Source organism: Mastomys coucha, unplaced genomic scaffold (assembly GCF_008632895.1).
Source record: "Mastomys coucha isolate ucsf_1 unplaced genomic scaffold, UCSF_Mcou_1 pScaffold21, whole genome shotgun sequence".
Classification (NCBI taxonomy): Eukaryota; Metazoa; Chordata; class Mammalia; order Rodentia; family Muridae; genus Mastomys; species Mastomys coucha.
In genome coordinates, this window is record NW_022196904.1 from 95,334,135 (window position 1) to 95,347,669 (window position 13,535).

At 38.8% G+C, this 13,535-nt stretch overlaps 1 pseudogene; it reads right to left on the bottom strand.

Annotated features, from left to right (window-relative positions):
• Positions 1-2,955: 2,955 nt before the first annotated feature.
• LOC116100790 lies at positions 2,956-4,814 on the bottom strand (annotated as a pseudogene).
• Between the last annotated feature and the right edge of the window lie 8,721 nt (positions 4,815-13,535).

A 13,535-nucleotide genomic window follows, 5' to 3' on the forward strand; every position in this document is an offset into this window, starting at 1 on the left:
ATGTTACTTGATCTTTTTATCTTGCAGCTTTTAATATTCTTTTTTCTCTGTGATTAGTATTTTTATTGTGTGGTAAGGGGACTTTCATTTTCTTCAATTTCTTTGGTGTTCTGTAAGCTTCTGGTACTTTATAGGCCTGTTCTTCTTTGGGTTAGGAAGATTTTCTTTTATGATTTTTTAAAAATATTTTCTGGGTTTTTGAGCTGGGAATATTCTCTTTTTTTCTATTATTCTTACATTTGGCCTTTTTATAGTGTCCTAGATTTTTTGGATGTTTTGTGTCAGAGATTTTTTAGATTTAACAGTTCCTTTGACCTATATATTGATCTACTATGTCTTCAATGCCTGAGATTCTCTGTTCCATCTCTTGTACTCTCTTGGTGATTCTTGCATCTGTAGATCCTATTCACTTACATAGATTCTCCACTTCCAAAATTTCCCAGTTTGCATTTTCTTCATTTCTTCTCTTTCCATTTTTAGGTCTTGAACTCTTTTGTTCATTTTCTTCAACTTTTTTTTTCCTTGATTTTCTTGACAATCTTTAAAAGATTTATTGATTTCCTCTAAGTTTTGATTGTCTTTTTCTCAATTTATTTTAGGAAGTTTTTCATTTCCTCTTTAAAGACCTCTATTATTTTCATAAAGTTGATTGTAAGGTTGTTTTCTTGTGCTTCAGCTATGTTAGAATATTAGGGCTTGCTGGAGGGTTATGACTGGACTCTGGTGGTGACATATTGCCCTGGCTATGCAGACTGTGTTCTTTTTATTTTCCCAGAAAGCCAACATATTTTTAAATTACAGGTTGGAATACAGTGCATCAGATGAGGCAAATACAGTATTGTATTTGGTTAAAAACCCGAACCTTAAAGGTTTTATATTTTAGTACTTAAATAAAACATACATGAAAGAATTGTTTAGGTAAGAAAGGTATACTTCAGGTTGTTTTATAAACAGTTCTGTGCTAGAAACATACAAAGGGAAATACTCTGTTGTGCTTCTTTAAAATCCAGGGGACATTTTTAGTGTTGCTGCTGGCATGGAGCTGGTAGGACATGGCTTGACCAGAAGCCAGATTCCCAGTTCACCAGCCATCCGTACCAGGCTAGCTGACTTCAACAAGAAGCAGTCCCCATGGCTTCTCTGATTTTGTCAAAACATCATCCAGTTCACTATATGTTCAATAGTTCAAGTGTCACTGGAAAATTACATAGTATTTCTAGGGAAAATTGGTAAATGTCATGTTTTAAAAAGTATATGAAGGAAATATTATAGTTCATGTTATTTTCTTTTTGGTATTGATTTTGAGACAGGGTTCCACAATATAGGCCAGCTGTCCCAGAACTCAATATGTAGCCAAAGCTGATCCTGAACTCACAGTTTTTCCTACCTCAGATATGGCAGTTTATCTATTTACAAATAAGGTTTTATATCTATGATGAACACAAATCAAAAGCTAATATCACTTAAATTGTAGTTTAGAAACAAATCCCCCAGATGATAATAATGAAGAATTGATCATAACTTATCAAATTTCCTTGAATAAATGTCTCTGGTTATCTTATGGTTGGATAGTTTTCTGTAAGAATCAGAAGGTTCCAAGTTGAAAACTCATGTATTATATATGTATTTGTCTGAATTAAACTCTTTTAAGAATACATTTTGAAATCGAGGTCAATGTGTAGGACCACATGGCATTCAGCGATTTGACACCAACAAGAGGAAGATATGGTCCATCTGTCTTCAGGAGCTGACTCAGTCAGTCTCAAAACATCTCCAACTCTGAAGGGGCAGTTGACACATAGAAATGTTGGCGGGGCTGGGTATGCTGGCACTGCACACATCGAAGCTGATGGGAGATTCATTACTAGAAGGGCTGGTTGGGTAGCAAAGCTCAAAGCTGTTAATTGTTGGAAGAGGCCTGCCTAGCCAGGGCTGCTTCGAGAGGGGAAAACCAAGGAAGAGCATGTTATACTTTCCAACCCAAGCTGCTATGTACTGGTTGCCTTAAAGTATGGATAGGCAGTCATGTAAATCAACCGAGAAGAGATCGTGATAAATGAAAACAAGCTGTCCAGGTGTCTAACAGGTGAAAGAAGACTTGATCTGACATAGATGCTGGGCAACTTCACAGGTGGTAGGATGCCAAAGCAATATTCAAGACTTGCTCCTTTAGAGAGCTGTCACAGAGGGAGGCCAACAAATGCAGAGTTGCTGTCTGAGTCCTCAGTTTACCTGCAACAAGGCCAGAGGACTGAGCATTCATAGATTGTTGCATCCTGAGGGAATCTGCTGCTACCTCCAATGAATGAATGGGCTGTGCCACCTCAAAAGACAAATACCAGAGTTAGAGGACAATACTATATTGCCACTGAGATGATACACCTCAAATCTTAATTCAAATGTACTACACAAAAGGCAGCATGGACTCCATTGAGAAAGAATTTCTCATACAGCATAGTTTAGCAGATGATTCCTCAAAAATTATTCTAAACATAAAAAAAGGACATATGAAAATAAAGCATGTTTCTCTTTTGAAAATACCTTATATGTACACAGCAGTACATATTGTGCCAATTGTACAGGATTTCTTGTATGAAGATAGCTGATAATTGTAGAACAGGTGTCAATGGTTCATTTGCCACACTAATATTTCATTTAAAACAGTTTTTAAATTGTGCCAAAAGGCTGAGAGGAGCCACATGGCTGGTCATGTGTTTTATAAATAAAGGAGTTGTTCATAACCAAGGATGTAACTTGAAAAGAAGTGGTGTGAAATTCTCTTAAGTTAAAATATCACACTGCATTCAGTCTAGTTTCTCTCAAGCTACCTGTACAGGACAAAGGTGGTTCAGAGGGCAAGGCTACCTCAAAAGGGTCACAGGCTGTTCACACATAAGAAGCACTTGTTAAATAGGAGCTTTCATCACCCAGAAATGGTCCCTGGGCCTAGTCCTAATAGGTAAGATGACAAGCTAGAAACATAACATCAATGGCCAGGTCCCTGAGCTGCTGGAAGGGAGTAGAACAGTGGGATGGCCCAGGACACTGGCTTTGTTCATCAGACTGAGGTGTGTCCAGGAGTAGCTGAGTGGATAGGTAAGGAGCCCTTCTCAGAGGAAGATGAGATGGTCTGTGTGACCACCTCCCTCTGCAAGTCCTACACCTGCTTCTGCAGCTCAGCCTTGATAGCCAGAAACTCCTTGAGATTCTGATGAATTGGCATCTGTGGTCTCATCTGTGGATTCCACCGTACATAATAATTTACCCACAATTCCAAGTGACTCATACTAGCAACAGGATATAATACATGGTTTTCATAATTCACAAAGAAGGAATTTGAGAATTCATTTAGTTGGCCATTGATGCAAGACCATAAAGATATATATTATATATATATATGTATACATATATAGAGTGTATATATACACTCTCTATATATGTATATATACACAGTCTTTGACTCACTGTTGTTCACAATTGCACAAAAAGGTTTTCCTAAAAAGACTATAGAAGTGATCCAAAATTGTAATCAAGAATAATTCATTAAACTCAAATGCTGTCTTGTCATCTGCCAAACACAATCAATAAACTGAAGAAATACAGGTGATCGGTCAGCATTTCCATGGTTGTCATCAACATGGCATCAGTACAAACCTGTGTCCAAAGCTTATCCACTCATTTTTTATGAGAGCCTCAAATCCTTTAATGGTCCATTAATAACTGTCCAACATCAGCATTGCCAGAGATGTGAGCTGGGATGTTTGATCCCACCCATCACTGCAGTGGATGACCACAGATGTTTTCTCAGATTCTATTTTATCAGCAATTCTCACTGCCCCAGCAAGGAGAATCCGTATATATTCCAGCCAATGTGTCCTATCCACATTGGATAGCCAATGTGACTCATCAATTGCAGGGTACACTAACTCCTTTAATTTATAAAGTGACTCCCTAATCACAGGAATATTGTGGATCTCGTGAATATGAGTTCTGCATTAGGGTAAGCACTTTCACTTTCTTGTCTGCCACCTGTTGCCTTGTTGGTATCAGCAATGCTGTTTTGTTGGGCATCAAAGATAGTAAGTTTATGTGATTGTGTGTTAGCATCCAGTATTGTCTGCAGGTATTTTTCATCTTGTTTGCAGCATTTATCATTGGGACCCACTGGTGGATGGCTGCAACATGTAATTGCTGCCTGACTTCCCGGGTGAATCCATGACAACACAGGGACTCTGCCTTTATCTCGAAAGACTGCCACTTTTGAAAGGTCATCATCTTTCACACTAGTTGGCACAACAATGATGGCAGGATAGGTATCACAGAACTCATAACTACTGTTTATTTGGGATATTTTCCAACTCTCATTTGGCAAGCCCTGTCTCTTATATTCAGACACTGAATTAACTGCCATTAACTGGAAACTTCTTTATAGTTGAATGCAAATAACATCTGCCCATTGGAAAGAGGAAAAGCATGCTTGTTGAGGTTTTCAAATATCCCAAGTTTTCGCTGTTCTTCCTGCTTATATGCAAGTATCAGGTTCCTCATATCCTTGCATGCAATCTCTATATCACAAGAACTATCCCTATGGCTCTGTGTGCCAATCTTCTTCACTCTGCATATCACTCTAAGAGGAACATCGAGGATGAAATGTGGGTCCCTTTCTATATTTTTGAAGTATACTTTAAAGTCCATCACTGTCAGGGTCCCACTTACTGCTCCCATAAAAGGTCAGATATAAATACTGTCTTCACAATGGTCTTAATTGATTCTCCTGTGAAAAATGGAGCTTCTTCCATCTGTACCAGTTTATCTCCATCCCTTAGAGCCTTGTAATCTTTTGACACATTTTCTGATGTCTCTGAACCTGAAATCTGACTAGGAGTTGTAGCAGCTATAAGTTATTTACACCATTCAACATTTGACCCTGTAGGAAGGTTCAGAGGTTCATTTCATTATATTCTAGGTGGGGGCATGGCAGCATCAAGGCAGGCATGGTGCAGGCAGAGCTGAGAGTTCTACACCTTCATATGAAGGCTGCTAGCAGAATATGCACAGATTGTGCTCTTACACTGACTTTTAGGCATCTGGATTTGGAGTGATTACAGGTCTAGGTGCCAACTTTTAGGTTTGTCTTTGTTAGATGGATATCTTCTTTCTTTGTTTGTGTTTCCTCGTTGGTCTTCTGGTTGGAGTGGCCTATGGTGAAGTAGAAGTTCTCCACCCAAGTTGAAAGCTGGACTTCTGATAGCCTGGATGGCCTCTTGCCCAACAGGAAGCTGCCACTCCACTTGGTGGCTAGAGTTCTGGTGATATGTATGGCCTCTAATTTGGTCTGAGAGTCCTCTGGGGTTCAGGATGCTAGCCTGGCCTCTGGTGGAGTAGGACGCTTCTGCCAGAGGTGTGGGCCATGATATTGTGATCTAGAGGGAAGGGGCAGTTGAGGTATGCCAGGCAATTGCTGTGCAGTGGTGCAGTCTCACTTGAGGTGCATGGGTCTGGGCTGGCTTCTGGTAGGGTAGGAGGCTTCCACTAGAGGTGTGGGATAGGAAATACAAATTCACATATTCTTCAATTCTTTTGGTATTATTTTTTAATTAGTCATTTTATTCATTTCAATCCCATCCCCCTTTGCCTCTATGAGTGCTCTTCTACCTACTCACCCACTCCTACCTCACCACTCAAGTATCTTCCTACACTGGGGCATCAAGTCTTCACAAGACCAAGGGCCTTCCCTCCCATTGATGTCAGATAAGGCCATCTTCTGCTACATATGTATCTGGAGCCATGGATCCCACCATGTATACTCTGGTTGGTGGTTTAGTGTCTGGGAGCTCTGGGTGGTCTGGTTAGATATTGCTATGTTGCAATTCCCTTCAGCTCCTTCAGTTACTCTCTAGCTCTTCCATTGGGGTCCCTGGGCTCAGTCTGATGGTTAGGTTTGAGTATCTGCATCTGTATTAGTCAGGTGCTGATAGAATCTCTCAGAGAACAGCCATACCAGAGCTTCTGTCAGCAAGCCCTTAAACCACTTGAAATCTGATATTTGAGCTCATTAGTATGCATCATGCAACAGTAGTATTCAAAAACATTTTGGTGTACTGTTCAGAGAGGCCTAATCTAATAACATAAAAGCATGTAGTTTAGAAGGACAAAAATTATCCAAAAAATGAGTACTTTACTTAAAATGTATTTTAATATAATGTAGATTAATGGCATAGAAGAAATAAACTTTAAGCACTAGAGCCTTCAGATAACCAAGGATTATATTTTTGTATTGATTTAAATATTTTGACATGTTGGACATGAAACATTTTTTGCTAGATTATTGTTATGTTTCCAATGGTAGTTTATATGTAAAATTCCTAAACAGAATTAAGGCAGCTGTTTTTGTAATATCATGAATATATGTTTGTAAGATTTCATATTAAATTCATAGGGCAAAAGATTGTCGGAGCCAGCCGACAAGGGTGAGGCTGAAGTAGAGAGGGCAACTGAATGAGAACAAGAGGACCACCGCTCTGCTGGCAATGGCAATAAACTTTAATGTGAGAAATCTATTATAGTAAAACACAGGAAGACTAAAACTAGAATTTAACAACAATCATGTAGCACAATCTCTTAGCACTTTCTCATGGCAAAGCATGCCCACTTCTTCACTATCTTACAGTAAATATTTTTTCCCCCATGCCCAGGTGAATGAGGTCTGTTTCTTTGGTCCTTGCATGCACAGCTCTCAGTAGCCTTGAATTACTTCCAAAACATCTTGGGTTCATGGAGCAGTTATGTCCTCAGCTGCAGGGAGATTATCAGAAGGTGCCCCCTCCTTCATGGAGCAGTCATGCTCTAGGCTGCAGGGAGATTATGTGAAGGTGCCCCTTCCCTGCCTTTCAGCAGGGGAGCCACCCCTAAATCTTCCCCTATGCCAAAGAACATTCCCACCATTCAGCAGAGGGGCCACCCCTAAGTCTTCCCCTATGCTAAAGAACATTTCCACCACAAAAGATTTATTTCTTCATAAAATTACAAAAGATAGCAGTCTCTATGAATAATAACATTCAGGATTCAATAATCTTAAATTGTTTTGTTTATACTAGAAAAAGGAATATATTATTAAACCTGTATACTTCAATTTATCACAGCATGGCATGGATTTTTCAAATAAGCCTTAAATTTGGAAACTGAAAAAGAATGAAAAATGCAGAAATGCCTAGAAAAAATAGCTTATTAAAAGTAATGGTTAATCACCAGTGTACTCCTGACTCGTGACTGAGAACTACCAAATTTACTTGTGGTTTTTGAGAGGGTTGGAGGAGAAAAGAAGAAAAAGATTTCTGAGAATTGTAGTTTGACTGAGAAATGAAACCGAATGAATGTCTCTGATCAGTCCTGTGGTTTGTCTGGCGTCATGGAGGTATCTGTGAACTGAAATTTAAAGAAGAAGAAAAGCCAAGTATTTTAAACTATGTTTAGCATTAAACATTAGAGAATCTACAAGGCTAATTGATAGGAATCACAACAACTGTAGATAGTTGGAATGATATCCCAAGACCAAATAATCTTGAGATTTCACAGCCCCCAAAGAGCCAAATGCTGTTCACCTTTGTGCATGTGACTATAAACCTTCATGGAGTGTATGGACAGGCCAACAGCTCCCACCAAACTAAGAATGTTATCAGATGGCATCTGAGTTCCATACTAGAAATATTTCTGCTGTGCTGGGACATATCTAGTTTTTCCACCAACATGTTTGAGAAATGCCCTGAATTATGGTTTTTCTTTACATTATTACAAGGATGTCATGAAACTATGGTTTAGGATGATGCAGCTTTGTGTTACTAGGTCATGGTCCCTTATATTTGGTTCTATAATAAATCATATCATTTTCTTTTATGTGAGACTTGGTGTTGTGTGAATGCTGTTTCTCTGTTTTTGCCCCAAAGAAGCCTGAGCAAATCTTTAACTATGTCAGTAACATACTTTACTAAGATCATTCTGTGTATTGGTAGTGTGGTCTCATTGAGATGAAATCTCAAGTATATCAAACGAATCCTGCTATTTTTTTGCCTCAGAGTACATCAAGAAAGAGAATATAAGGACTAACTCAAAACATCATGGAGTAAAAAATAAATAAATAAATAAAAATAAAAACTTCATCCAGAAACAAGGGAGACACCTCCTTGCTTTCTCTAAGTTCACTGGAATTAACTGGTAAGGATGAATAAGAAAAATTATGCAGACTTATTAGCATTCAAAAATAAATAAATTAAACATGAAAAACACACAAAAATACAATTACCATCTGGTGTACTATGAAGGAAAAATTGAGGAATGGAAACAATATTTAGAGTTCTCAAATTATTTTCATGTGAATGAATGGGACCAAGAATAGACTCTGCAATTTGAATGAATTTAGGAAAGAGACAGAATATAGTAAAGGAAGCTACTTTTTTTAGACAAATAACGGAAATGTATAGTGGAGATAGAGGTGGAGATATATGTTCCCTTCGGTAGTGGGATCCTAAGATATGAATGAATCCTAGAGAGATCTCCCTTTGTATCAAATTGCTCAGCAGGCCAAAGAAATATATTTGAGAAATATCATTATCTGAAACTAAATTTGAAGACAGATTCTGTCAAAAGGAAACCTTCAGAGGTTCAAACTCAGTCTTGGAATCACACAATGGTTTCTCCTGTTTCTCCTATTGTTTGACAGGTTTGATCTTCAAGTTTAATTCTGGGCTGTGGAGAAGAAAAATCAGTTTTGAACTCCTGTACAAGCCAAAAACTGAAATTAACTCACAAAAACTCCTTTTATCCTCATGACAGTTACTCAGGTAGATAATACTATCGCAAACATAGTCATTTGATATTTTTCGGTGTCATGTATAAGGTTGTCTTTCTCATATTAAATGTGAAAGCATAGCAACTGTATAAAGAAGTTTAAAAATTTAGTCTATCCTCTCAGCATCTGATCATCTTAGTCTATATGAAATTAGCTCAGTCAAATGGGAAGTTCACACACATTTATTAAAGTACCTGATGATAGAGAGGTCTCAGAAAGGATAAAGATATTCAGATTTTGTGGAGATATGCAAAGGGATGGGAGATCGAACTATTCATGGAAGAAGAGTGGTACAGACTCTGAAATGATGGGGAGAGGTGATGCACTGTTAATAATGATCATTATCTTCTATTTTTTCCTAAAAATTGGAATTACCCACTCCACATGAGGTTATAGCTGTAAGATCAAACTAACCAACATAGGAAATATAAACCTGAATGTTAGAATAAAAGGAGAGAGCATATAGTCAATCCAGTTTTCAGCAGATACAATTTTTATTGGTTAAATGGATTGTTTCCTTCGTCTAATACCTTTACTTCATTAGGCACCCCCTGCTGAAGATGTTTCTCCTCTTTTGCTTTCTTTGTTTTCATTTTCTTTTTTGAATATATCTTCTTTACTGGTTTAAAATGCCCTGCTTACAAACACATGTTAATGCCCTATGTATTTCTCAAAAATATCTATTCAGAGGGAATTGACTTAATGATGTGTTTCATTTAATTTTTATTATTCAACACACACACACATTATATTCTTCCCCTTTCAAAGATCTAGGTTCTCTCCTCCTGCATATCCACTCAATTTTAAGATTTTATGAAAAGAAAAATACAATATAGCAACAAAATCTCAACACAACAACAAAACAGAAAAAAAAACCCATAATGCCTAAAATGATAGAAAAACACACAAAGTACTAAACCACAAAACTAACCAAATAAAATCACACAAAAAGCCTACTCCTGATCATGAGACCTGCTATGGAGGGATTGATATACCTACTGTCATTCCATTAGAGAAAACATATTTTTCCTCTCCTAGCTGGTATAAATGATAGTTCTATTTTTATCCTTTACCCCAGTGGCTAAGTTTGCATTCATTCATTAATTCATTCATTTGTTTGGTGACAAGAGATGGCCAGTTGGAAATATGTCTCCCTCAATATTTGACAATTTAATTTGATTTCCTTAATATAAGTATATATTTTAGGAGGTTTGTATTCTGTTAACTTTCTATGTGACCTCTCAAATTTCCCTTACAGTTGGCTGCCTTCTGCCTTATTTCCTCTCATTCCTCCCTCGCCCCCTCCCTCCCCACCTGATACTCCCATTCTATAACTTCTGTGTTTCTATGGATTACAGTTTAGTTACTGACTTAAGAGCTAATATCTGCATATAAGCCAATATATATCATACTTGACTTCCTGGATCTGGGATACCTTACTCAGGATGATTGTTTTTCTACATCCATCTATTTGTATGCCGATTTCATGTAGTTTTTAAACAGCTGAGTAATTTCAGTGGTGTAAATGTAACATATTTTCTGTATCCATTCTTCTGTTGAAGGACAGGAAAAGCTAGGCTGTTTCTAGCTTCTGGCTATTATGAATAGAGTAACACTGAACAAGTGTCATTGTGATAGAATGAAGCATCTTTTGTGCATATGCCTGCCGGACAGGCTCTCTGCAGGCAGAACCAGGAAAGAGGGAGAGAACCTGGTCCAGCAGAGCCTCACCAGGCTGAGCAGGATGGTGAGTGATGGAGGCTCGGATCTCCTGCCTCCTGAAAATAATCACCCCCAGCTGGGAGTCTGTCAAAGCAGGTACTAGGTTTAATGTACCAATCTTCTCTTTATAAAGGGTTGAGAGAGGAGGTGGAGTTTTCTGCTCATGTGAGATTACATAGGAGGATGGGAAAGTTGACTAAGGGTATGGGATGCTTGACAGAGTCAACAATTTACTCTATGTCAGCAGGAGCTAGGCAAAGGCAAGCTTAAGCAGGTCATGCTAATTCACTCCAGTACAGAAGTGACTGAGACAGTTTACAAAACTCGAGCCAGGCTCGGGTTTGTCCTCAAGGCCCAAACCAGGGCCAAATAGGGCCCAACATATGCCCAAGTATGGTATAGCTGGTATTTGAGGTATAATGAGTCTCAGCTTCTTGAAAAACCACCACACTGATTTTCATAGTGACTTTATGTGTTTGCATAACCAAAAACAAGCAATATATGAGTGTTTCTCTTACTCCATATGCTTGCCAGGATGAGCTGTCACTTTTTTGTTGATCTTAGGAATTATGCAGGTGTAAGATAAAATCTCACAGTAGTTTTGATTTGCCTTTCTCTGATGGCTAAGGGCGAAGAACATTTTTTTAAGTGTTTCTCAATCACTTGTGTTTGCTCTGTTGAAAATTCTCTTTTTGAATCTATATCCAAATTTATTGGGCTATTTCTTTTCTTAATATCTAATTTCTTGAGTTCTTTATATATTTTGGATATTATCCATTTATTTACTTATCTCCATTAATTTATTTATCTACCTCCTCTCTTCCACTACCCTTCCCCCATTCCTTCACCCTTTCTGTGCCAATGAGTTCAAAGCTATTCCCACACTTTCTCTTCTATCAGGTTCCGTGTAACCGGTTTCATGTTAAGATCTTTGAATTACTTGGACTTGAGTTTTGTGTAGGGTGAAGAGTGTAGATTTGCATCGTCCTAGTATCAGACATCCAGTTTGGCCATCATGAATGTTGAAAATGCTGTTCTTTTCCCCCATTGTATATTTCTGGCCTCTTTATCAAAATCAAGTGTCTATTTGTGTATTAATTAGGGTTCTCTAGAGTCATAGAACTTATGGAATGTCTCAATATACTTAGGAAATTTATTGTAACGATTTACAGTCTGTGGTCCAACTAGCCCAACAATGGGCAGCTTTGAATGGGAAGTCTAAGAATCTAGTAGTTGCTCAGTCCCATGAGGCTAGTTGTGTCAGCTGGTCTTCTGTATAAGCTGGAATTCTGAAGAAGTAAAATGTGCTGGCAAGTAAGTGCAAACAGGTGAAGAAGAGTACATTTTCCCCTTTTCCAATGTCCTTATGTAGGACTCCAGCAGAAGGTATGGCCCAGATTAAAGGTGTGTACCACCATGCCTCAAGATTTGGATGGAAAGCATGTGTCATTCCATGTCAAGATCTGGATCTGAAACCTGTGTCTTCTAGCCTCAAAATCTGGATCACAGGTGTGCCCTCCATTTCTGGATTGTAGTTCATTCCATATGTAGTCAATCTGACAAACATGAGTAGCTATCACAAGTAGATATGATATTAGCTGGTAAGTAAATGATAATTAAGGTATAATCCACAGACCCACTGAGGTTAGGTAAAGAGGAGGGATGCACGGATCTCCCAGTGGAGGGGAACTAGGATAGATTTTGAAGGTGGATTGGGAGTGGGTGGGGAAGGGTACAAGAGTGATCAGGTTGTCAGGAGAAGAAACAGAGGGAAGGAGTGTGAGGAAAGATAACTAGAGTTAGTGAGTGTGTGTGTGTGTGTGTGTGTGTGTGTGTGTGTGTGTGTGTGTGTTGGTGTGGAAGCCTAGTTCAGTGGAACCTACCTGGAATCTATGAGAGTGATCATTCCAGTGAGGATTTCTAATAACGGAGGATTCAGAATTTGAACTGTGCATCTTTTTACCCAGGCAAACTTTCTAGTGGTATGACTGTAGTATATGTTATTTTAAATTCTTCCCCCCTGTACCTCTTCTTAAAGAGTTCATCTCTCTAACAACCAGAGGAAGCTACACTCCCAGGTGCTCTGAAACACCCAGGATCAGACAGCAGACCTTAGGCACAAGCTTTGCAGCCAGTCCCACAACACCCAGAGGAAGCTCCACTCCCAGGCTCTCTGGTACATGCAGGATCAGAGGTGAGCAGGAACCAACATCTGTCCCAACACTGGGAGTAACTGGGACCAGCAGGACTAGGCACACAGGAACTCTACCAGCCCAGTGACTCCGGTTCCTTCCAGTCTGTCTGGGTTAGTGTTCTGAGCAGACCTTGGGCACAAGCTCAGCAGCCAGTCCCACAACACACAGAGAAAGCCATACTCCCAGGTGATCTAACAAGCCTAGGGTCCCAGGATCCCAGAATCACAGGATCACAGAGACAGCTTGACTCTGAGAAGTTATGACATAACCAGGATCACAGGAAGGACAGGCTCCAGTCAGATATAGCAAGGGCAGTTAACACTAGAGTTAACCAGATGGCAGGGGGCAAGCATAAGAAAATAAACAACACAAACCAAGGTCACTTGCCATCATCAGAACCCAATTCTCCCACAATAGCAAGTCCTGGACACACCATCATACCGGAAATGCAAGATTCAGATATAAAAATACTTATAATGATGATGATACAGGCCCTTAAGAAAGACATAAATAGCACCCTCAAAGAAATACAAGAGAACACAGGTAAAGATCTAGAAGCTCTTAAAGAGTAAACACAAAAATCCCTTAAAGAACTACAGGAAAACACAATCAAACAGGTGAAGGAAATGAGCAAAACCACCCAGAATCTAAAAATGGAAATGGAAACAATAAAGAAATCAGAAAGTGAGACAACCCTGGAGGTAAAAAACCTAGGAAAGAAATCAGGAGACATAGATGCAAGCATCACCAACAGAATGCAAGAGATAGAAGAG